General features: G+C 43.2%; 1 protein-coding gene and 1 non-coding gene across 3 annotated transcripts in view; one reads left to right on the forward strand and one right to left on the reverse strand.

Annotated features, from left to right (window-relative positions):
* Window positions 1-24,041, forward strand: part of LOC126247339 (beta-arrestin-1) — a 553,332-nt gene that overhangs the window by 278,568 nt on the left and 250,723 nt on the right. The gene's annotated exons all lie outside the window — the stretch shown is intronic.
* Trnas-uga (transfer RNA serine (anticodon UGA)) lies at window positions 23,654-23,728 on the reverse strand. The gene has a single exon. It is a non-coding gene; the product is annotated as a tRNA-Ser (tRNA).

The raw sequence follows: 24,041 nt of genomic DNA on the forward strand, positions 1-24,041 counted from the left end.
AAAACAAGGGTAGTGGAATGTAGTCGAATTAAATCAGGTGATGCTAAGGGAGGAAGTTAGATTAGGAAATGACACTAATGGTAGTGGGCTGGTTTAGCTATTTGGAAAACACAATAACTGATGATGGCCGAAGTAGAGAGGAAATAAAAAACAGCTTGACAACGACAATAAATGCCTCTGTGAAAAAGATGAATGTGTTCACATCGAACATATTAAGTTGGTGCGTAAGGTCATAGCGTTTTTGTTTAGGATGTTGGCATCCCAGTAGCTATGGGTTTATTTATCTATCCATATCCGCATCCAGTGCCGCCTTTTGGCTGAGGATAAGACGGCGGGCTGTCAGTACCATTGGGCCCTCATGCCCTGTTCGGGCGGAGTTTTTTTTCTATTTTTTATTTGTAGTTCACTGTTGCTATTAGAGTTTACATATTGTCATTATGTTATCGGGAGATAGTGAGCGGAGCTGTGTACGCTAGAGAATGGAGTGCCAATTGGAGAAATCGGAACATTTCGGATATATTCTTCTGTTAGAGTTCAGTAGAGGGATGACAGCAATGGAGGCACCCAGAAAAAATTATCGCCTTGTTTGGGGATAATGCTATTGGGCAGAGCACGTCAAGAAAATGGTGCTCTTGTTTTGAGGAGGGTTGTTTTAACATTAGTGGCTCCACGTTCAGGAAGACGTTTGGGGGTTTGCTGAAGAGAGTTTAAACGCATTAATCCACAATGATCCACATCAGTGTACTTAAGAATTATCAGTATGGGATGAACTGTGATCATTCCACCATTTTGCGACATTTGCATGCAATGGGGAAGGTTCAGAAATCGGGTGTTTCGGTACCGCGTGCTCTGTGACAAAATAAAAAAAATCAGAGGATGGCCATATGTGCATGTTTGCTTCCTCGTCATCGATTGGCTCGTGAAAAACAGCGGCTATTCCTGTCCTATATCGTTACTGTTGTATTTATGCCAACATGAAGAAAATTAAGGAATTTTTGAGCCCAAACAAAGTCGTAACTCCCCGAACAAAGACCTGCGCGCTTCCAAAAAAGATGTTACGCATCTGATGGAACAGCGACGGTGTGGTGTACTACGAACTGCTTCCTTGAGGTGTAACCATCACTGCTGACATTTGTCAACAACTGAGATGTCTTGCAGACACAATCCAAGAAAGGCGACCAAGTGATGTGATGCTACTCGACGATAACACTCGCTCGCATTCTACTAGACTGACAAAACACTGTACACAACTTGGGTTGGGATGTCGTTCCACAGCCACCTTACTCACCTGATCTTGTGCCTTCAGTTTTTCATTTTTTCCGCTCTTCATCGAACTAGCTTTCCGGATGAAAATGTGCTCCGACCATGGCTAGGCGAATTCTTTGCCTCAAAACCACGTGATTTCTACAGTCGCGGAATCGAAAAATTGACAACGTTGACAGACTGTTGTAAATAGTGAACGGAGACATATCATTGATGAATAAAGTCTGTCTTATGTGTATCTGTTGTGTATATTGAACTTCTGGAGAAAAGCTACGACCGTATAACCAACCTAATAAATTTAAATGATGGGAAGCCTTTTCAGAAGGTATTTGTCTGAAGTATAGCGTAATAGTGAAGTGACACGTGGAGAATAACCAGTTCAGATAAGAAGAGAATAGAAGCTTTTGAAATATGGTGCTACAGCGAAATTCTGAGGATTAGACGGATGCATCGAATAACTGAGTAGATGGTGAATAGAATTGGGGCAAAAAGAAGGGATTGACTGTGTGATATTCAGGATTTATAACTTTCATAATGGAGAGAAGAGTGTGTGTGTGGGGGGGGGGGGGGAGATAAAAATCGTAGAGGGAGACAAGGGCATGAATACAGCAAACAGAATCTGGTGGATGTAGGTTGCAATAGGTACGTAGAGTGGAGAGGATTACAAGGGATAGACTAGCGTAGAGCGCAACATCAAAAAAGTCGTGGAACCAAAAGCAGAACGAGAAACAATAGTATCTTTTGAGGGAATTGTGACAGTGTTTCCTGCTCTTACGCAATAAAATTTGCTATATTTACCATCTACGTTTCCTCACTCCTTTTACTGACACTTAGCGTTCGATGTTATGTACAGAAAAAGAAATATTGTGGGTTCTAATTTGATCCTGGTACCAGGGGGTGGCGCTGAGGCCATGCATGCAAGAGGACGTGCGTGGGCGTAGGTAGTTTTAAGGGCGAGCTGCCCGCAGTGGACCTGCTCGTTTTGAAGCGCCGGAGCCGTGATTGGCCGCCCCCCTGGCCGCGGCCGATAAGCGGATTAATTTGCCCTCTGCCGTGCCGTGCGCTGCCCCCCACGCCATCCACCACTTGCCCACGCGTTGCTGCAGCCATTACCGACGCTCGCTCGGATCTTGTTACAGTGGCGCCTGGAGCTCGTACAGCGTTGCACCTCGCAAATTCTCCGCTTTGTTCTGCTGTCGCTGTGTTACATGCAGCCAGCTACTGAGGCTACGTAAAACCGCGCTGATAGCATGGCCGCACCAGCTGATAAAGCTCTATTGACATGCTTGCTGACGTGGAGGGAGGAACAGAGCGTCGATTCTCACGCTGAGAACGAGGGAACATATTCCTCTGATTCTTTCGTCACGCCTGATCATCGGTTCCGTTCCAACTGTTCATGAAAACTAGTTTTTCAAGAAATTATTAACAACTGAATGTACCGTGTGACACGTGGATTACTAGAATTGCAGAATAGTGGCACATGCTTCAGCGGAGAGGACCCCTCTGAACCACGCGATAAGGGTATACACGATAGTACACCGTAACATGAGCCTCCAACTAAATAAAAAACATAAATTATATTTTTAAGTTTTATTATTCACGCATAAATGTTATATTTGGTAGGAGATTGACTACTTTTATTTAGCTACAACAATGAAATCCTACACGAAGCTGGAATACGATTGTGCTATAAGAGCTCTGTTCACAAAATTCCCGAACTCCGCCCATAAAATTTTTCTACACTTTCCTTTTACTTATTGTGCGTGGTCTCCTTCGAAATACGGGGTGTTAATAAATGAATATCGGGGTTTTAACGCTTCATAACATTTATTATATTAAACTCAGTTATAAATGAAATGTCAAATGAAAGAGCAACTCACAGTTTTTCCAAGAACTCTATAAATGTTCATTGTGAGCACCATTTGTCACACGGGAAACATAAAGTCTATAGCCGAGTTCTTCCCAAACGTTAAGTGTGTCTTCAGTGATTGTAGCAACAGCTGCTTCAATCCGGTTTTTTTAATTCAGGGAGGTCCGCCCGTAGCGGAGGCACGTAAACACGATCCTTGATGAAGCCCCAAAGGAAAAAATTGCATGGCCCTAATGCCTTTGGGGCTTCATCAAGGGTGAAAGTGGAGACCATGCAAAACAAACCCTGTCATTGGGCCCCATGCGGCCTATCCAGCACTTGAGAAGAACTATAGACGTGATGTGTGCCGTGTGATAAATGGTACTCACTTTAAATATTATTAAGTTCTTGGTAAAACTGTTGGAGTTGCTCTTTCATTTGACATATCATTTATAACCAAGTTTAATGTAATAAATATTATAAAGCGTTAAACCCCCGATATTAATTTATAAACACCCTGTACTCTTCTCCACAATTGATACACCGGGCTCCCAACGCCGTTTCCACTTCCGGAAGCAGTCTTCGTACGTCTCTTGCTGGATCGCGCGAAGCGCCGATTGCGAATTTTCTTTCATCTCGTCTGTCATTTCATGTCTTCGTACTTTAAACGGGTTTTAAACTTTGGAAATAAAAAGGGTCCGCAGAGGCCAGGTCTGGAGAGTGCGGAGGAAGAGGAAGCACAGTGATATCTTTTTTCTGCAATAGTCACGTACCAACAGGGATGAATGTGCAAGAGCGTTATCGTGATCCAAGAGCCATGAATTCTCTCTCCACATTCCAGGCCGTTTCCTTCCCATATTTTCTCGTAGGCGTCGCAACATGTCCCGATAGAATCATCTATTAACACCTTGTCTCTGTGGCACGAATTCCTGATGAACTAATCCTTCAAAGTCAAAGAAAACTATAAACATTGTTTCGACATTGTCCTCACCTAACGAACGAGCTTTCTTTGGCCTTGGAGAACCTTTCCCGACCCTTTGTGAAGATTGAACCTTGGTCTCAATATCATAACCGAAGACCCACGTCTCATCACCAGTTACTATTCTGTTAAGGAACATCTCGTTCTCATTTGCGCGATCCAAAAGCTCTTCAGATTGCGAGGCGAAGGTCTTTGTGGTCTTGTTTCATGAGCCATGGGACGAACTTTGCGGCAATACGATGCATTCGAAGATGATGTCAGGATTTCTTGACATTATCCAACTCAAATGTTACATTCTTCTGCAGACACTAGGACAGTCACTCTTAGATTGGCACGTACAGTTTCGTTGATATTACTGACATGAGTATCGTCTGTAAACGTCGAAGGGCGTCCTGAAAGAGGGTCATTTTTAACTTCCGTCCTGCCATTTTTAAACCATGTGAACCATTCATAACACTGGGTACAGATCATCATGTGGTGTGTCTCTGTAAAGGTTTTCGTGAGTTTCACGCAAAATTTAATGCAGACTTGTTTCTCCTCTAACTCTGCCTCTCGAAATTCGCAAACTCTGCGCCACGACGTTCTACTCAATACAGCACTGAGCAATAACTAACAGACATAAAACAATGAAATTATCAGCAGTTACACATTATAACGCAGGCGTGTGCAGGGATGCCTAGCGCAGTTCGCTCCAGCACACCATTTGCGCGAAATTACGAATTTTTTGAACAGACCTCGTATCCTTGGTTCATAAATTCTCGAGAAATTTGTCTTTCGTATGAAATGCTAACTAGGTAAAACACTGTAAATTTTCATGATTTATGTTAGTAAATGGCTTTCATAATAAATGTCTTTCGTAAAAGAGGTCCACTGAAAGCCAAAGCTTTGATTTCCGCTTGTAGGATTTGAATAAGATCGCTGAAAATATTTCACCATGTCGCCTGTCACGGAGATCATCGAGCTTTTTTAACGTAATGTCGAAAACTGCGGATTGCTTTTTGACATGTAGCGTATGGTTAAATGTCGGTGAAGCCGACTCAGAGCTCTCCTACAAAAACTTCGCCTTTTAACATATGTAACTTGTCTCATAATATTTTGAAATTAGGTTGTGGCTGGGATTGCGTAACTAATACTCACGACCTTGGACAACAATTACTCCCAGATTATATTTTCAGTATGCACTTACATTAATTCAACAATGAACAGCAATCAGAACAAAGTCGGCAAAGGAATGCAGCGTGGATGAGAATGCTAACTCCAGATTCTACATTGTTTCGTCGCTTAACGTCAACTTTGAGAAAAAAAGACATTCGCGTTACGGTATGACTTGTTTCTTCGATGTAGTTTCTCCTTGTTCGTACATAATCCAAGCCACTGTGCTTAAACATTAACTGTTATTACTTATACGTAACTAAGTAATCATAAAAACTATCTAAAAGCTCTTAAACTTCAGGAAAAAGGTGCCATAGGCCCCACTTTTACTCTAAAAGCGGTTCGGGCTATCCTTTCAGTACGCTATAGCAGGCAAAGGGATAAGAATTTTTCATAATAATCAATACTTCCGACTGTATCTATCAAGTTGTTGAAGATGATACTGTTTCCAGTTATCGAACGTGATGTGTTTATCAGCGGTCGAGAGCTTCTGAGAAAGACAAGTCTTGGGCATGTGAAACTGCCACTTCAGTCGCTTTTTCGCAAAAAGTTACTGCCAATCCACAGCAGAGGCCTTTTGCGTGCAGGCAATACAACCGCATTTAAGTGGTTTAGGAATTTCCTGGGTCTTACATGTAGGCGAAAAATTTCATAATTATTTTTAAAATTCATTTTCTTGAAGGTGAATTGCCAGGTAAGAGGGTAGTGGTTGATGATACTTTATTAACTGTTGCTAGAAATCACTTTGCCAATTATCCAAACTACATGAGAAGAACATGTAATGTGTATCACGTACCGTTAGTCCCTTACATTCACAGTATGGACTACTCCGTACATTTAATCTGTGAAGACAGCTTCTGGTTGATCCGTGATTAAATGTCTCGTGGATTTTCGCCTTAGATGTGCAGAACCAGGACATCGAAGAAATACTCCGCTATGTTTGTCCATAATATTTGCCTTTACTAGTTTTCGTTGATAAGTGATACATGCCCTTTGGCAGTGTACATAATTTATGTTAGTTAAACGACAAAATAGTTCTTATTTCCCGACAAATATCAAAGCGGGAAATAAGTTGTCGGATGAGTAAAATACTTGCGAAGGGACGTTAATCTACGTCCTCAAGGCATTCGTGTAGTGCTGAACTTGTGTGAACACACCTAAGTACAAATGCCACTTCCCTCGTCTTAAATTTATGGCGGGAACAAGACCAGTTCTTCTCCCGGCAATGTTAGGAATGGCGTTACATGTTTAAGCCATTAGTTCACCAATACTCTTAACTTGCCAGCACAATAGAGATCGTCACAAATGTGATGATTTCCTGTCGGCTGCTTTAGTAAAGAGTAGCTGATAGGATAGGACGCTCTTCAGTTAGCGCAGTGTAATTTAACTGAGATATTAAAATTGCGATCGACGGTCGGAATAGACAGACAGTGAGCGGAAGAAACGCTGGGTATACAAGCCCGTAAATTCAAGACGGAGCAGTTGTTCTCAGACAGAGACAGCCGAAGATGATGGCATTTCATCCCCAAGCAACAATAGGGTGAAACGAATCGTATCCCGTCAAAACAAACAGCACAAAGCAACTGAACTGGTGAACTGGTGCGAGACTCTGGCAAACAGCGGTAGGCCGTAGAATATCGACTCACGCCGATGCAGGCTTCAAGAGGGACGTTAACTCTGACACGTTGTTGCCGTCCGTTATCGTGGGACAGTCCAGACAGCGATAGGCCCGGCGTCGGACACTACGTGATATGACTACTGGAGAACACACAACTCTGTAGCTTCAGCGTGCGTACGCAGTAAAGTGAGATTGATATCACCAGTATTATTATTAATCTACATTAAAGAGAACACCAGACACAGCAGTTGAGATCATTTTTGCTGGATTTCGTGTCCCGTCTCCAGTGTTACACTGCCGAAGTGCCTAGGACTGCGTGAAATATCCACTGACAATACGCGCAAATCTCAGTAACGTAGCTTTCTCTGGTTGGCAGATGAACATTTTAGCGATGCAAATGATTTTCAAGCTCTCAGTGAGGTCTTTCCGCACTGCACCCACTGTGCCAGGAACAATTGAAACTCCTGTTACTGTTTCACACCATAGCTGCGGAGTTAGTTTCATGTAAACTTTTCCATCTGCTGTTCACCGCTTCTTCTCTCGCCTTGAATAGCGATTTCTTTTTCTTCACAAGTCATGTCTGAGTGCTTTGTTCCAGCTACAGACTGCTCAGTAGTTCTGATCACTAGATACCAGATTATATGCATTTGCATATTTGGCTCCATTTCACCGGTTATTGCATATTTCAACTAAAAACTAGTGACTATGCATATTTTCGCTCTCTTTACAGTACTTTACAATTTTAAACGGGCGGTCTCTAGCTCGATCTAGTTTCAATGTCTCACAGATTGACCGCGACCTAGACCTGCGTGCCGTCGCTAACAGTGACCACAGGTTGACGAAATCGTTACAGAAGAGTAAGAGGAACAGGAAAAGGCAGGCAGAGTCAATGCCCCGGTTAATCCTCTCCGCTGTCGTACCGTACGCGTCGGCATCAGTTAAACTACGCAAGCTTTTAGTAGCATGTCCATCGTTTCAGTTTAGCTTTGTATTTACTTATGCACAGTTGAACGTGTTTACGACGTGTAGTGTGTAACGTGTTGTGCGCCATGCCGCCTGAAAAAAGAAACTTCATTTCGAGTATAGCTGACCATCCTGAATATTTACATATGACGAAGTTGTATGTTGTCGAGTTTGCGAGAAAATCGTTTCGTGCACAAAAAAAAAGAAAAAGTTTCAAATTGACCAGCAGGTCACGACAAGTCTTCATAACGTAGGAATGCAGAAGAAAGGACCACGACAACTTCTGACAACAGCAAAACCCTGTCCTCAAAGGCTTCCTGCGCAAATATTGCTTAAATCAAAATATATGCTAGATGCATCAATTTTGCGTAAAAATTACACACCGATAATTTACATAAATGTTCTGCAAGAAATACGCAATGAACTCAAGGGCAGCATTATCTGGATTTCAGTTGGCGAAACTACACACACTTGTGGCCGTTAAATTGCACATTTAATTGTTGTTGCCTTAAAAGGGCAGCCTTCCTCTTCCTGTTTAGCAGCCTTCAAAGAACTTATTAAAGTATAAGTAATTGGTAAATGAGGGTATTAGAAAAATATTTACCGGATCTTTTGGAGGTGAAAGGGTGTTTGTGCATTTCAGATGCTGCTTCCTATATGATCAAAACAGGAAAAGCGCTCCGAATATTTTATGCCAATTCGATTTATGTGGCGTCCTTTGCTCATGGAGTACGTCGGCTTGCTGAAAAAGTACGTTCCACGTTTGTGAATGTAAATAAACTGATTTCATCCACAAAGTGTTTCTAAAGGCTCCTGATCGCATCTAGATCTACAAAGAACTACCAAATGTTCCTTTTCCTCCCGTACCAGTGGTTAACTCGTTGTTGTGCGTGGGTCGAAGCTGTGTTGTTTTACAATAAACATTTCGAGACCATTAGAGGGATAGTAAACGACTTGGATAGTGCAGAGACTGGCAGTTTGCCAGTGCAAGGAAGCTTTTAATGATTCCGGTATTAAAAAAGACATTGCTGTGATTAGCATTCATTTTTCCCATATAGCTGCAAGTATTTCCCATATACCTGCAAGTATGCCAACATAACACCCAAATTCAAATACTGCCCAGTTCCCTCAGTTGATGTAGAACGGTCCTTTCTGCTTATAAAAATGCTTTGCGTGATCGAAGACACAATCTCACTACCGAACATTTGTAATAGTACTTGGTCGTTTATATTTACAATAGTAGAAAAATTTAAAATAAATTGTAAATGATGCTTTGGTCCAATAGTATTAATTAAACGTTAATGCTGTTCAAAAAAAATCGTGATTTTATGTTTTTAAATAAAATATTACGGAGTTTTTGAGCGTGCCCCTCTGCGCGCAATATATCTCTAAGTTGGTCCTGTGTATGTCCATTGTTTCGCCGCGACTCACTCGCATCTTATCCCCGTGTTACCGACAACAATACCAAAGAAGGAACGCAAAGAAGGAACAATTTTTGAAACTCGGTATGCGTCCTCATTTTGCAAATTTTTAGAAAATAATCCCAGAAAGGCTCCCTTCCGAACCTCTACCAAAAAGTATTCAGAAAATGATATGAGTGTTCTAAAGGTACCGATTTTTCGCGTGGCCGGCGCTCTTCCTCGTAATTCATATGCACAGGTTCGACTTTTGGATATAATGCACGCAATAACTACCATGTTTTTCATTATTTGATCTTGCATATTTCGACACTTTTCATGCATATTTGCATGCATATTTTAAGGTTTTTTGATGCATGTAATCCGGTCTCTATTGATCATTGTCGACTGCTTTTCTTGGCTTATGCTCCCACCAATTTTTCCTCAGGGCATACAATATTCCTTGAGTAAGTTCCAGAGTATCATTTACGCGTAAACGTTGTGGTTCTGATTATAATCCGCGTGTTCGACCTTTTCCTCAAGTGCAATTCAATGTGAAGAGAACTGTTCAGCTGTTTGATATCTTGCAGCGGCATGATAGTCGTCGAACACTCGTCTTCTCTCTGCAATAGTCTGCCCGGGGACTTAGTGTTTAAGTTGTCCTCATCATTTCATCATCGTCATCATTCGTGATAGTGGCAAGATTGGACTGTGTAAAAACTGGGACTTTGTACGGGCGCTGATGACCGCACAGTTGAGCGCCCCACAAACCAAACATCTCTGCAATAGCGTACAACGTGCACAGGACGTCCACAATGGAAAGACACCTACGTGTTGTTCTCTGCCTTCAAAATTTCTGTTCGTCTGCGGGGCGTTATATTTGGGAGAGGAATTGGTTGTACCTGCATTGGTCGGATGCTGGGTTGTCTTTCGACGGCGCAGCATAAGCCCGAAATGACGGAGTCCATTCTTCCTGGTGCGATCGACTGATGGCGGAGACTGGAGCTAAGTATCGATACAATACTTCAGCATTATCTGTTACCTCCTGATGTATGGGTTGGACATTCATGGCTGCTGTCTCTTACTTAGTCCGACAGTTCTGGATAGCATAAATGCTCCCTCTTCTCGTACTACCTGGCGTATGAGAGAGGCTGGGTCATAGTGGTTTTCGACGACTGCCACAGGAACCACAGCTGGTGTTCTATCATACTTATTTCGTGTTGATTACCTTGATTCGATGACGCCGCTTGATCAATTTCCCTGTAACTGTGACATCCTTTGCCAGAAGAACTTGTCCACCTCTTCTGAGACCTCTTTCATCAAGTGACCGATTTTGTTTGCTTCGGTCACATTCCGATTCCCAATATGGCATAGGGCCAAAACATGATGTATGTTGGACCGTGTCGTTTCGCCGTGACGCTGAGCTCTGTTCGTCAGTCACTCTTACGCTAAAAGTGCGTGCTGCTGATTGTCACCTAACGTTATCAGCAGATCTGCTGAGGTGTGCCGTCCAAGTAAAAGTAAACATTTGATAAAAACATCATGTTATCCCACCTGTTGTACTTCGCAAGTCGGTCGAATCCTTTCAGCCATTTCGTCGATCCTGACCAGCGCCTACGGAAAACATTGGTGGATACCTGATGGGCAGCTGAATTACTGTTTCGGAATCCATTGTTCTCTGAATATACGGACCTTCGAATCTACGTTCTGCTTGTATTTCGGTTCCTGCCCGTGTCGGCGACGGCTTTTACGTTACCTAATTGGAGCAACGGTGATGTAGACGTTCTGAAGTTCGCGGCATATACACTAAACAGTGTCACACCGTAACTGCCTTAAAGTCCAAATCCTAAAGCAAAATCGTCAGTGAAGTATAACACTTTGCACCGAAAACACGTTTGTTACAGACACCAGCATACAGGCAGAACTGAACTCCTGGAAGGAGAGAACGACTTTTTATACAAGAATTAAATATTCCAGAATATGAAAATACTCAAACATAAGAAATGTCTAGAACCTTCCGGCAATGATAAATACTAAATAACAAAAATATGCTGGTGTTCTGGTATGAACTGGTGGTCCGCAGCATGCCAGCCACCATTGCTAGCACCTACAGCACACAGCTCACGGCAATATCAGCTGATACATTTGCTGTGATAGATCTGAGTTTCTTATATTTAGCGTAGAAACATAGGCTAAACACTGAAATGGGTTGCTTTAAAATGCAGCCGACGTTCGCAGAGAGAGCGAAATACCGACGAAGTCGTGCTTGAAGTTGTCGTGGCACACTGAAGAGGGAAAATTAAGCTTTTAATATAAATTTAGTTCTTTTCACCGTCATGCTGAGAAAATCAGTAGCATCGCCGTTTACGGAGTGAGTATATTGTTGTTGTGGTCTTCAGTCCTGAGACTGGTTTGATGCAGCTCTCCATGCTACTCTATCCTGTGCAAGCTCCTTCATCTCCCAGTACCTACTGCAACCTACATCCTTCTGAATCTGCTTAGTGTATTCATCTCTTGGTCTCCATCTACGATTCTTACCCTCCACGCTGACCTCCAATGCTAAATTTGTGACCCCTTGCTGCCTTAGGACATGTCCTACCAACCGATCGCTTCTTCTAGTCAAGTTGTGCCGCAAACTTCTCTTCTCCCCAATCCTATTCAATACCTCCTCATTAGTTACGTGATCTACCCACCTAATCTTCAACATTCTTCTGTAGCACCCCATTTCGAAAGCTTCTATTCTGAGTATATCACTGTCCAGTTTTGTTGCCTGTCGGTCCGTTTGCACGCGAATTCCTCAGTGTAGCTTCGGTCGTAGAAATTCCCACAGCGGCGCACCGAGCCTTGACGCAACGAATGACGCGTTGAGTCCTCGGGAACGGGCTGAGTAAGAAGCGAGGTTTTCCCGACGAAATCATTCGTCGTACGTTAGAAGCGCTCGTGGTGACGACAGAGGGCGTGCGTCTCCACCTACGCTCCTAGCAGGTGACGCACTGTTAACGGTCGCCTGCTGATACGCTAAGGCCGTCACGTCTTTCAGGTTGCAACCGTAAGTGATTTGTACGGTCAAGTCATGCTGCTTTTCTGTTCACGAACTGCGAATGTGGAGAGAGAAAATACGGTATAACCTACGAACAAAAGCTGAATGACGCGAAAATGAGCGTAAGGTGAGCAATGAAAGTTGCGTTCACTGACTTTGAAAGTAAAATTTAACCAACCCTGAGAAGTTTTGGTCATGCATAAAATACAATGACGGGAAAAAATCGTAACACCAAAAAATAATTAATGTAGATTAATTAAATTTCGGGAATACATTCGTCATAATAACACATTTAAAAACATTGCAATATGTCAAGTGCAAAGCGTGAGAAGACATTGTAAATGTGACATGCTGGTACATTAACAATCAATGTAACCGCAAGAATGTTGACTGAAAGTACGCAAAAGTGCGTGCATTGTGTTGCCTGGTGCCGGATGTCGGTTTGTGGGATGGAGTTCGATGCGGGACGGGTAATGTTTCTGGATGACGTGAGAGTATTCGTCCGATTATATCCCATATATGCTCGATTGGAAACACATCTTGTGATCTAGCAGGCCAGGGTAACATGTCGACACTCTGTACAGCATGTTGATTTACAACAGCGGTATATGAGCGATCGTTTTCCTGTTGGAAAACACTATCTGCAAAGCTGTTTATGAATGGCAGAACAAAGGTCGAATCATCAGACTGATTTGCACATTTTCTGTCAGGGTGCGTGGGGTAACTACGAGAATGCTCCTGCCGTCACACGAAATCGCACCATAGGCCATAACTCCAGGTGTAAGTCCAGTGTGTCTAGCACGCAGACAGGTTGGTTGCAGGCCCTCAACTGACATCCTACTTACCAACACGCGGCCATCACTGGCATCGAGGCAGAACCAGCTGCCACCAGAAAACTCAACTGATCTCCACCCTGCCCGCCAATGAGCTTTCGCTTGACACTACTGAAGTCGCAAATGGTGGTGGTTTGGGGTCACTGGAATAACGCTACAGGACGTCTGGCTTGGAGATGCCCTTGAGGTAATAGATTTCTAACAGTTGTCACTGTCGCTACTACTGCTGCAGATGGAGTAAGATGTGCCAGAGCCATACGCTGAAGATGATGGTCTTCCCTCTCTGTAGTGCCACGTGTCCGTCCAGATCCTGGTCTTCTTGTAACCGTACATGTTAGTGACAACTTCTGCTAGCAGTCATGTAAAATGGCTACATTCCTGCCAAGTCGTTCTGCAGTATCGCTGAAGGAACATCCAGTTTCCTGTATTCCTACTACACGACCTCGTTCAAACTCAGTGAGGTGTTGATAATGGCATCTTTGCCACTTCAAAGGCATTCTTGACTAACATCAACTGACCACGTCCAATCTCAAAGGTAACTAACCCTGAATTTTAAAATCTTCACGGCGAATTGACTGTTCAAACAAATTTCGGGCTTGCAGGCGGTCGTCGTTCAATATCTCGCACGATATTTCAACTGGACACCTCCCAGTTATCTCTTCAAGTGAGCCGTCGCAGGCTGGCGAAAACGTCCTCGGTTCCGCAATATATAGCACGCTGTTACTATTCTGCGCATTCGTCGAAAACTTTGTAGATGGACCACACTGCCAGCCGGCAGCGCCCTCGCTGGTGGAATGGCGGAACTCAGTCGTCCTCTACGTTGCTGTTAGCCTCGACCGCCGGCGCACTCTGTCGTCTTCGAAATGTAGGATGTTCCTTTCATTACTCATATGAGTGACATCTCACTTTTCATTATTTAGAGTCAATTGCCACATTTTGCACCATACAGATACCTCTCTTAAATAATTTTTCCGTTGGTTTTGATCATCCGATGACTTTGCGAGACAGCAAATGCCGAAGAGGGCTGCTCAGATTGTCACCTAAATCGTTTGTATACGAGGGTTGGAACTTAATAGTGGCAACTATTTATTCACAACCGATACGAAAGATTTGCGTGTTGCACTTGTTACTGTCCTTCAAAGTAGTCACCAGCGTTGTGTAGAACCCGTTGCCAGCGATGTGGAAGGCGTAGTATATCGTTAGCAGAACCTGTTCAGTTGATGGTGCGAATGGAGCGGTCTGCTGCCTGTCGAATCTCTGGAACAGTTCTGAAGTGAATGCCACGAAGTGGTTCCTTCATCTTGGGAATCAAATCAAAGTCACAAGGATGTAAGTCCGCGGAGTATGGAGGATGGGACAGTACTTCCCAGTCCCATAGACCGAACAGAGCAGCCACAGATTGCACTGAATGCATCCGCGCAAAATGTCGTGCAAAATGATGGGTGGGTTGCGCAGAAAGTGTCGCCGCTTCTTTCGCAAAGACCGTCAATGCACAGTATTACTGTTCGTTTTTGGAGCATCATCTGCGACCAGCTTTGCGAAAGAAACGGCGACAGTTTCTGCGCAACCCACCCAGCATTTTGCACGACAATGTGCGGGCGCACACAGAGCAAGCTGTGGCTGCTCTGTTCGGTCGATGGGGCTAAGAAGTACTGTACCATCCACCATACTCCCCGGACTTACGTCCTTGTGACTTTGATTTGATTCCGAAGATGAAGGAACCACTTCGTGACATTAACTTCAGAACTGTTCCAGATATTCGGCAGGCAGTAGACCGCTCCATTCGCACCATCAACAGAACAGGCTCTGCTAACGGTATACTATGCCTTCCACATCGCTGGCGACGGGTTCTACACAACGCTCGTGACTACTTTGAAGGACAGTAAGAGGTGCGAACATGTAACTCTTTTATATCGGTTGTGAATAAATAGTTGCCACTATTTTAAGTTCCAACCTACGTAGAATAGGTACAGTAAAGGCCGTATAACACTTCTTTGGGAAGCCCCAGGTATCACTTCTGTTTTACTCGATGAATTCCCTCAGTTACTACGAACTGTTAGCTTTCTGATAGTCGCACCGTAGCAGATGTGACAAAGAGCATACCGAAATGGAGAATTCGGTCTTCCGAAATTCTTTTGTTATGGAAGATTGTAATACGACCCCTCAATCATCGGACGAACGTCGAAGTGACATGTTGATGTTGTTGTTGTTGTTGTTGTTGTTGTTGTTGTTGTTGTGGTCTTCAGTCCTGAGACTGGTTTGATGCAGCTCTCCATGCTACTCTATCCTGTGCAAGCTTCTTCATCTCCCAGTACCTACTGCAACCTACATCCTTCTGAATCTGCTTAGTGTATTGATCTCTTGGTCTCCCTCTACGATTTTTACCCTCCACGCTGCCCTCCAATGCTAAATTTGTGATCCCTTGATGCCTCAAAACATGTCCTACCAACCGATCCCTTCTTCTAGTCAAGTTGTGCCACAAACTTCTCTTCTCCCCAATCCTATTCAATACCTCCCCATTAGTTACGTGATCTACCCACCTTATCTTCAGCATTCTTCTGTAGCACCACATTTCGAAAGCTTCTATTCTCTTCTTGTCCAAACTGGTTATCGTCCATGTTTCACTTCCATACATGGCTACACTCCATACAAATACTTTCAGAAACGACTTCCTGACACTTAAATCTATACTCGATGTTAACAAATTTCTCTTCTTCAGAAACGCTTTCCTTGCCATTGCCAGTCTACATTTTATATCCTCTCTACTTCGACCATCATCAGTTATTTTACTCCCTAAATAGCAGAACTCCTTTACTACTTTAAGTGTCTCATTTCCTAATCTAATCCCCTCAGCATCACCCGATTTAATTTGACTACATTCCATTATCCTCGTTTTGCTTTTGTTGATGTTCATCTTATATCCTCCTTTCAAGACATTGTCCATTCCGTTCAACTGCACTTCCAAGTCCTTTGCTGTCTCTGACAGAATTACAATGTCATCGGCGAACCTCAAAGTTTTTACTTCTGCTCCATGAATTTTAATACCTACTCCGAATTTTTCTTTTGTTTCCTTTACTGCTTGCTCAATATACAGATTGAATAACATCGGGGAGAGGCTACAACCCTGTCTCACTCCTTTCCCAACCACTGCTTCCCTTTCATGCCCCTCGACTCTTATAACTGCCATCTGGTTTCTGTACAAATTGTAAATAGCCTTTCGCTCCCTGTATTTTACCCCTGATACCTTCAGAATTTGAAAGAGAGTATTCCAGTTAACGTTGTCAAAAGCTTTCTCTAAGTCTACAAATGCTAGAAACGTAGGTTTGCCTTTTCTTAATCTTTCTTCTAAGATAAGTCGTAAGGTTAGTATTGCCTCACGTGTTCCAACATTTCTACGGAATCCAAACTGATCTTCCCCGAGGTCCGCTTCTACCAGTTTTTCCATTCGTCTGTAAAGAATTCGCGTTAGTATTTTGCAGCTGTGACTTATTAAACTGATAGTTCGGTAATTTTCACATCTGTCAACACCTGCTTTCTTTGGTATTGGAATTATTATATTCTTCTTGAAGTCTGTGGGTATTTCGCCTGTCTCATACATCTTGCTCACCAGATGGTAGAGGTATGTCATGACTGGCTCTCCCAAGGCCATCAGTAGTTCTAATGGAATGTCGTCTACTCCCGGGGCCTTGTTTCGACTCAGGTCTTTCAGTGCTCTGTCAAACTCTTCACGCAATATCTTACCTCCCATTTCATCTTCATCTACATCCTCTTCCATTTCCATAATATTGTCCTCAAGTACATCGTCCTTGTATAGACCATGTATATACTCCTTCCACCTTTCTGCTTTTCCTTCTTTGCTTAGAACTGGGTTCCCATCTGAGCTCTTGATATTCATACAAGTGGTTCTCTTCTCTCCAAAGGTCTCTTTAATTTTCCTGTAGGCAGTATCTATCTAACCCCTAGTGAGACAAGCCTCTACATTCTTACATTTAGCCATTTTGCACTTTCTGTCGATCTCATTTTTGAGACGTTTGTATTCCCTTTTGCCTGCTTCATTTACTGCATTTTTATATTTTCTCCTTTCATCAATTAAATTCAATATTTCTTCTGTTACCCAAGGATTTCTATTAGCCCTCGTCTTTTTACCTACTTGATCCTCTGCTGCCTTCACTACTTCATCCCTGAGAGCTACCCATTCTTCTTCTACTGTATTTCTTTCCCCCATTCCTGTCAATTGTTCCCTTATGCTCTCCCTGAAACTGTGTACAACCTCTGGTTCTTTCAGTTTATCCAGGTCCCATCTCCTTAAATTCCCACCTTTTTGCAGTTTCTTCAGTTTCAATCTGCAGTTCATAACCAATAGATTGTGGTCAGAATCCACATCTGCCCCTGGAAATGTCTTACAATTTAAAACCTGGTTCCTAAATCTCTGTCTTACCATTATATAATCTGATACCTATTAGTATCTCCAGGATTCTTCCAGGTATACAACCTTCTTTTATGATTCTTGAACCAAGTGTTAGCTATGATTAGGTTGTGCTCTGTGCAAAATTCTACCAGGCGGCTTCCTCTTTCATTTCTTACCCCCAATCCATATTCACCTACTACGTTTCCTTCTCTCCCTTTTCCTACTGACGAATTCCAGTCATCCATGACTATAAAATTTTCATCGCCCTTCACTATCTGAATAATTTCTTTTATTTCATCATACATTTCATCAATTTCTTCATCATCTGCAGAGCTAGTTGGCATATAAACGTGTACTACTGTAGTAGGTATGGGTTTTGTGTCTATCTTGGCCACAATAATGCGTTCACTATGCTGTTTGTAGTAGCTAACCCGCACTCCTATTTTCCTATTCATTATTAAACCTACTCCTGTATTACCCCTATTTGATTTTGTATTTATAACCCTGTATTCACCTGACCAAAAGTCTTGTTCCTCCTGCCACCGAACTTCACTAATTCCCACTATATCTAACTTTAACCTATCCATTTCCCTTTTTAAATTTTCTAACCTACCTGCCCGATTAAGGGATCTGACATTCCACGCTCCGATCCGTAGAATGCCAGTTTTCTTTCTCCTGATAACGACGTCCTCTTGAGTAGTCCCCGCCCGGAGATCCGAATGGGGGACTATTTTACCTCCGGAATATTTTACCCAAGAGGACGCCATCATTTAATCATACAGTAAAGCTGCATGTCCTCAGGAAAAATGACGGCTGTAGTTTCCCCTTGCTTTCAGCCGTTAGCAGTACCAGCACAGCAAGGCCGTTTTGGTTAATGTTACAAGGCCAGATCAGTCAATCATCCAGACTGTTGCCCCTGCAACTACTGAAAAGGCTGCTGCCCCTCTTCATGAACCACATGTTTGTCTGGCCTCTCAACAGATACCCCTCCGTTGTGGTTGCACCTACGGTACGGCCATCTGTATCGCTGAGGCACGCAAGCCTCCCCACCAACGGCAAGGTCCATGGTTCATGGGGGAAGCGAAGTGACATACATCGAGATAAGTGATCGCGGAATAGAAAAGCAACTAGTCACTTAGTAGCTGAAAGGCATTGGATCAAATGAGATCCTAAGTTCCTACAGAGATTATGCGAATGACCCCTTTCTAGCATCAATTTATCTTAGGACGCTGGAGCAATTAACGGTACCCAGCATCTGGAAAAAAGCACAAGTCATTACAGTTTGCAAGAAGGGTCGTAGGACAGATGCACATAATTACATGCTTATGTCGTTGCGTCCAAACGATTTTAGAATTATGGAATATGTTTTATGCTCACATATATTTTTGGATAACTAAAATCTCCTCTTCATGGATTCCTGAAACAGATTTGCGAAACTCAGCTAGCTTTGTTTCTCGATGGGATTCATAACGCCGAAGACAACGGCGCTCATGATCATGCTGTATTCCTGGACTTCATGAAGCCATTTGATGCAGTGCTGCGGTACCGTTTATTGGAAAAAAGAAAGTTTACCGAGTATCATACCAGATTTACGACTGGATTCAAGACTGCCTAGCAAATAGAACTCAACACTCCGCTCTGTACGAAAGAAAATCGAAAGCTCTAAAGTTAATTCCGGAGTATCCCAAGAGAGTATGGTAAAACCGTTAGTGTTTACTTGTATAAATGATCGAGTAGAAAACTTCGGAACTCACGAGGCTGTTTGCAGACGATGCGGTTGTCGGTAAGGCAGTAGCAACGTCAGAAGAGTGTGGCGAACTGCAGGAAGACATGCAGAGGTGTGATAACAAATGCGAGGACCTACAGCTGAGGCTGAGCGTAAATAAATGAAAGGAGAGGAAATCCATTACTGTCGATTACACTATTGGTGACAAATTGCTGGAAACAGTATTTACTGCAAAATATCTAGAAGTAACCATCCGGAGCGACCTTAAGTGGAGTGACGACATAAAACACGTAGTAGGAAAGCAGATGACAGACTGAGACTCCTTGGAAGGAAATTTAATTCATCTACAAAAGAAGTGGCTTACAAAATACATGTTCGACCGATTGTTGAGTATTGCGCATCATTCTGGGACTTTTACTAGGTAGATTAATGGAAGAGACAAATATGATCTAGCGAAGAGCGGCACGTTTCGTTACGTGGTTGAAAGAATCGCCATCTCATGTGAAAATCAGGCTTTTTAATTTATCTGCATATGTTAATAGGGTAGGGAGATAGCAGTGAATACTTAAAAAACGGCACTGAATTCGAATTTAGTAGACAAAGAACGGAGCTTGGAACACACCTACACAAATGCATCCACCGTTAACTGAGGAGTTGGTTTTGCAGTTTCGCCTGATCTTTGCGGAATGTGTCCATGGTTTTAATTACGAGGCGAATGGAGTTACTGTGGCTCTGCAACACTCACGAATAGAGAACAGCAAGAATTGTTCATGTGTTGTTGCTCGATGGAACTGCGGCCGCCATCGATCAGTCCTGCCCACAGAACAGCCTGCTGTCACGTATTCCTGGCACGCCTGTCGAGCTGCATAGTGCGGGTACCAGGATAACACTCCTGTAATACCAGGAACGAATTAGCCATCTTAACACAAAGGAGCATTTAGATCTAAAACTTATTGCTTTGGACTTAAAGCGGCAACAGAGACCTGCACTGTGTGGCACGTATTCCAAAAAGCTGCACGGTGTGCATTGATGGCCAGGTCATGTTCGTTCATGATTATTTGCGCCTTGGCGACCTGCCTTGGTAACTGTAGTCGCTCTGTAACCTTGATAAGTATTCTGAGATTGCTGTTACAACCGTCCTTCATAGTTGGAGAAGACAAAAAATCCATGAATGTTTTCGCCAGGTTCTGTCGGAAAATCCAGAAGTTCAGTTTTATTGGGCATTTTTACTTCATCCTACGAGACCTTGTTCCCTTTTTAATTGCGAAACTATTGTAAATTGCCCCCGTTAGTAGACTTCAAAATTTGACGTTTTTGCTGTTGAAACATTTCCCGTTGAAAACCCTTTTCCTATCTGTGGTCTTAATTACATACAATCAGTTTACACATTCTTGATTTTTTTATCCTTCTTTGTTGAAAAACGCTTACAAAAAATGTAGTCGAATGCATCCTACGCAACGGGTCTAACAGACAGTGCTAGTGATACAATAATGATTCAAGAGACAAGAGCATAAATTTCCGTCTCCTTTATAAGACACATTTTACACGAGCACCTGTTTTACCGCAGTTGACTGGTCGTGACAAGTGAATCTACTGCAGCGCTCCTGGCGTGTTATTTTTGTACTGGATTCAACAGACACGAGCGCTTGGTTTTTGTTTGTACGTTGGCGCCAAAATTGCGTGTTTTGCGAGTGCTGTCTGCTGCACATTTATGCACCTCAATGGTGCGAAATTAGTTCTGTGGGATCGCCGTCGTTACAGAAGTTAGCATATAGTTACAGCATTATAAAACATCAGTAATAAGTGTGTGTTAGTGACAAAAGCAAAATTCGTAATGTGTGTTATTGCGAAAGGTTGTGCGGTAAATTCTCCACACTGCTGAAAATTGAAAGAAGGAAAGTTTGTCGAAGCATTTCGCCGCGCGGGATTAGCCGAGCGGTCTATGGCGCTGCAGTCATGGATTGTGCTGCTGGTCCCGGCGGAGGTTAGTCCTCCCTCGGGCGTGTGTGTGTGTGTGTGTGTGTGTGTGTGTGTGTGTGTGTGTGTGTGTGTGTGTGTTTCCGTAGGATAATTTAGGTTAAGTAGTGTGTAAGCTTAAGGACTGATGACCTTAGCAGTTAAGTCCCATAAGATTTCACACACATTTGAACAATTTCGAAGCATTTTAAAACAATATTTAACAACACAAAGTTTAATAAGATACAAAAGCGCAAAATCCAATACTGTAACAGAAGTAGGAAATAGGAGATTTGGATTTGACGACCCCCCCCCCCCCCCCTGTTACTGCGCATGCGTGTTTTAAAGCATACTCAGGACGCAGGTAAGTGATATCCTGTGACTAAAACATCAGTGAGACAAAACTGAAGTGAGTTGACTCGTATAAATACCGATTGTAAGGGTATGAAATGGATCGATCACACAGGCACAATCGTAGGTAAGAGAAGTGGCAGACTTCGATTCACGTGCAGGATGCTGGGAAAATACTCCTTATGAAACACATGCATCTTAGAATATTACTTCAGTGTGTTGGACCTATGGCAAATAAGACTAGCCGGAGATATTAAACGTATATGAATAAGGACGGAACGAATGGTCACGGATTTGACTTCCGAGAGGGAAAAATTCTGTAAAAACCTCAATTGGTGGGCTATTGAGTATAGACCACCAATTATTCCATTGAAGGCTACTTATGAAGTTTCACGGACCAGTATTAAGTGAAGAGTGTAAAGATATTCCTCATCCTCGTCTGCATCGTCTGTTTAGAGACCATGAAGACTATAAAAGCACGCACAGTGCCATTTTAAACAGCCCGTGCTCCATACGCTCTTGGAACGGAAGGAAAACCTATCCTTACAATCTACATGACTAGTCTGCATTTGACAATGTTTTGACAATTTCACTACCAAATAGCACCTGGGCATAAATGAACACCTAAATATTTCGGTGCGAGATCTCATTTCAATAATTTTTATTTTTATGTTGTTTTCTCAGTATACACGTGGAAGTCAACAATGTTTTCGCATTCGGGGGAGAAAATTGGTGATACAAATTTTGTGAAAATATCTCGATGCAACGAAAAGCGCTTTTGTTTCCTTGCCACATGAATTCGCACGTATCGCATCAGCACTCTTTCGCAGCAATAGAAAACGAGCGGCCCTTCTTCGAATTTGTCCTATGTGGGTTTAGGATCCCATAAGGCGAGCAACACCAAAAACGAGGATGAACAAGCGTAGTGCAGACAGCCTCTTTAATGGATTTGTTGCATCTTCTAAATGTTCTGCCAATAAAACGAAGTCCTTGTTTCGCCTTTCTAATAACATTTCTGCGTGTTGGTTCCAATTAAAGTTGGACAGAACTGTAATATATATGTATTTTGTTAAATCGATTACCTTGAAATTTGTGTGAATTATCGTGTAACCGAAACTTCATTTATTCATGTGGAAGTTCTCACAGTTTTTACTGTTTAGTGTCATTTGCCATGTATCGCAACATACAGAGGCATTTAAGCAGTCACTCCTACCGCGCTCCAAACGCTATTGGAACAGAAAGTAAACGTGGCGTGTGGTACTATACCAAGTACTCGTATCCCTCTACTATGCTCTTCACAGTGGTTTGCAAAGCCTATATATAAATGCAGATATTCCGTCCTGTGGCGTCCAGTGTGAACCGACCTTAAAGCAGAGCGTAGTGAAAGTGTTGAGCAGAGACGGTCAGCGCGCAAGGTAGAGGCGGCGGTGTGCGCCGCAGGTACACGAGGTAGCTACACAGCTGGTGCAGCCAGCCTTCCGCGCCGCTCTCGTAGCGCACGCACGCAGCGTATCGGCCGCTTCCTGTGCAGAGGCCGCGCCGCGCCGACACGGTCGCTGCGCTGCCTCCAGCACGTTGCCCTGTCGCCGACATTTCTAGCGATGACGCTGACCAGCGCAGCTCCAAAGCCCTTGAGGCTATTGTGCTTTTGCTCGTGTCTGTCTGTCCGTCCTTCCTTTCTGCCGGATTACAGGTCTTTGTGACTAATCTCGGCGACATGTACCATCCGCAATTGCCTCTAGCCTTATTCTTTCATCAGTAGCGAAAAATGTGTTCGATCGTAACACAGAATGAAACGCCATTTCTACACACTAGTGTGCGACGTCAAAATGATTTATAACTTTGTTTGGACGATCTCGTGCATTGCGATGAGTGTCATCGGTGAAACTATGCAGTATTTCGTCAGAGTGCCTCACCATATTCACCTGTTGATAAGGGCCGGTCGTGAAAGACTGCAGCAGGAGTCATGGCGAAGCGAGAGTTCATGAGTTCCAAGCAGTGATCTTCATCTTCGGTACTCGGATAATAGCTTACTGTTTTTGAAAGGAGATGGAAAGAGCACTTCGTTGAGTGAGCTGTCAAATCCGATCTTGAAACTTTCTGGCAGATTAAAACTGTGTGCCGGGCCGAGACTCGAACTCGGGACCTTTGCCTTTCACGGGCAAGTGCTCTACCAACTGAGCTACCCAAGCACGACTCACGCCCCGTCCTCACATCTTTACTTCTGCCAGTACCTCGTCTCCTACCTTCCAAACTTCCTTCCAAAAGCGAAGGTCCCGAGATCGAGTCTCGGCTCGGCACACAGTTTCAATCTGCCAGAAAGTTTCATATGAGCGCACACTCCGCTGCAGAGTGAAAATCTCATTCTGAAAAATCCGATCTTCTTTTGTACACTGGACAGTGGATGTCGGAGGGTACGTCGTTCCAGTATTAGTGTGTTTCTATCGTATTCCGTACTGGCATTGAGCGAGGAAAAACTTAACTGTATACACGGTGATTGTGCTAA

The sequence above is a fragment of the Schistocerca nitens genome, chromosome 1 (assembly GCF_023898315.1).
Source record: "Schistocerca nitens isolate TAMUIC-IGC-003100 chromosome 1, iqSchNite1.1, whole genome shotgun sequence".
In the NCBI taxonomy this organism is placed as follows: Eukaryota; Metazoa; Arthropoda; class Insecta; order Orthoptera; family Acrididae; genus Schistocerca; species Schistocerca nitens.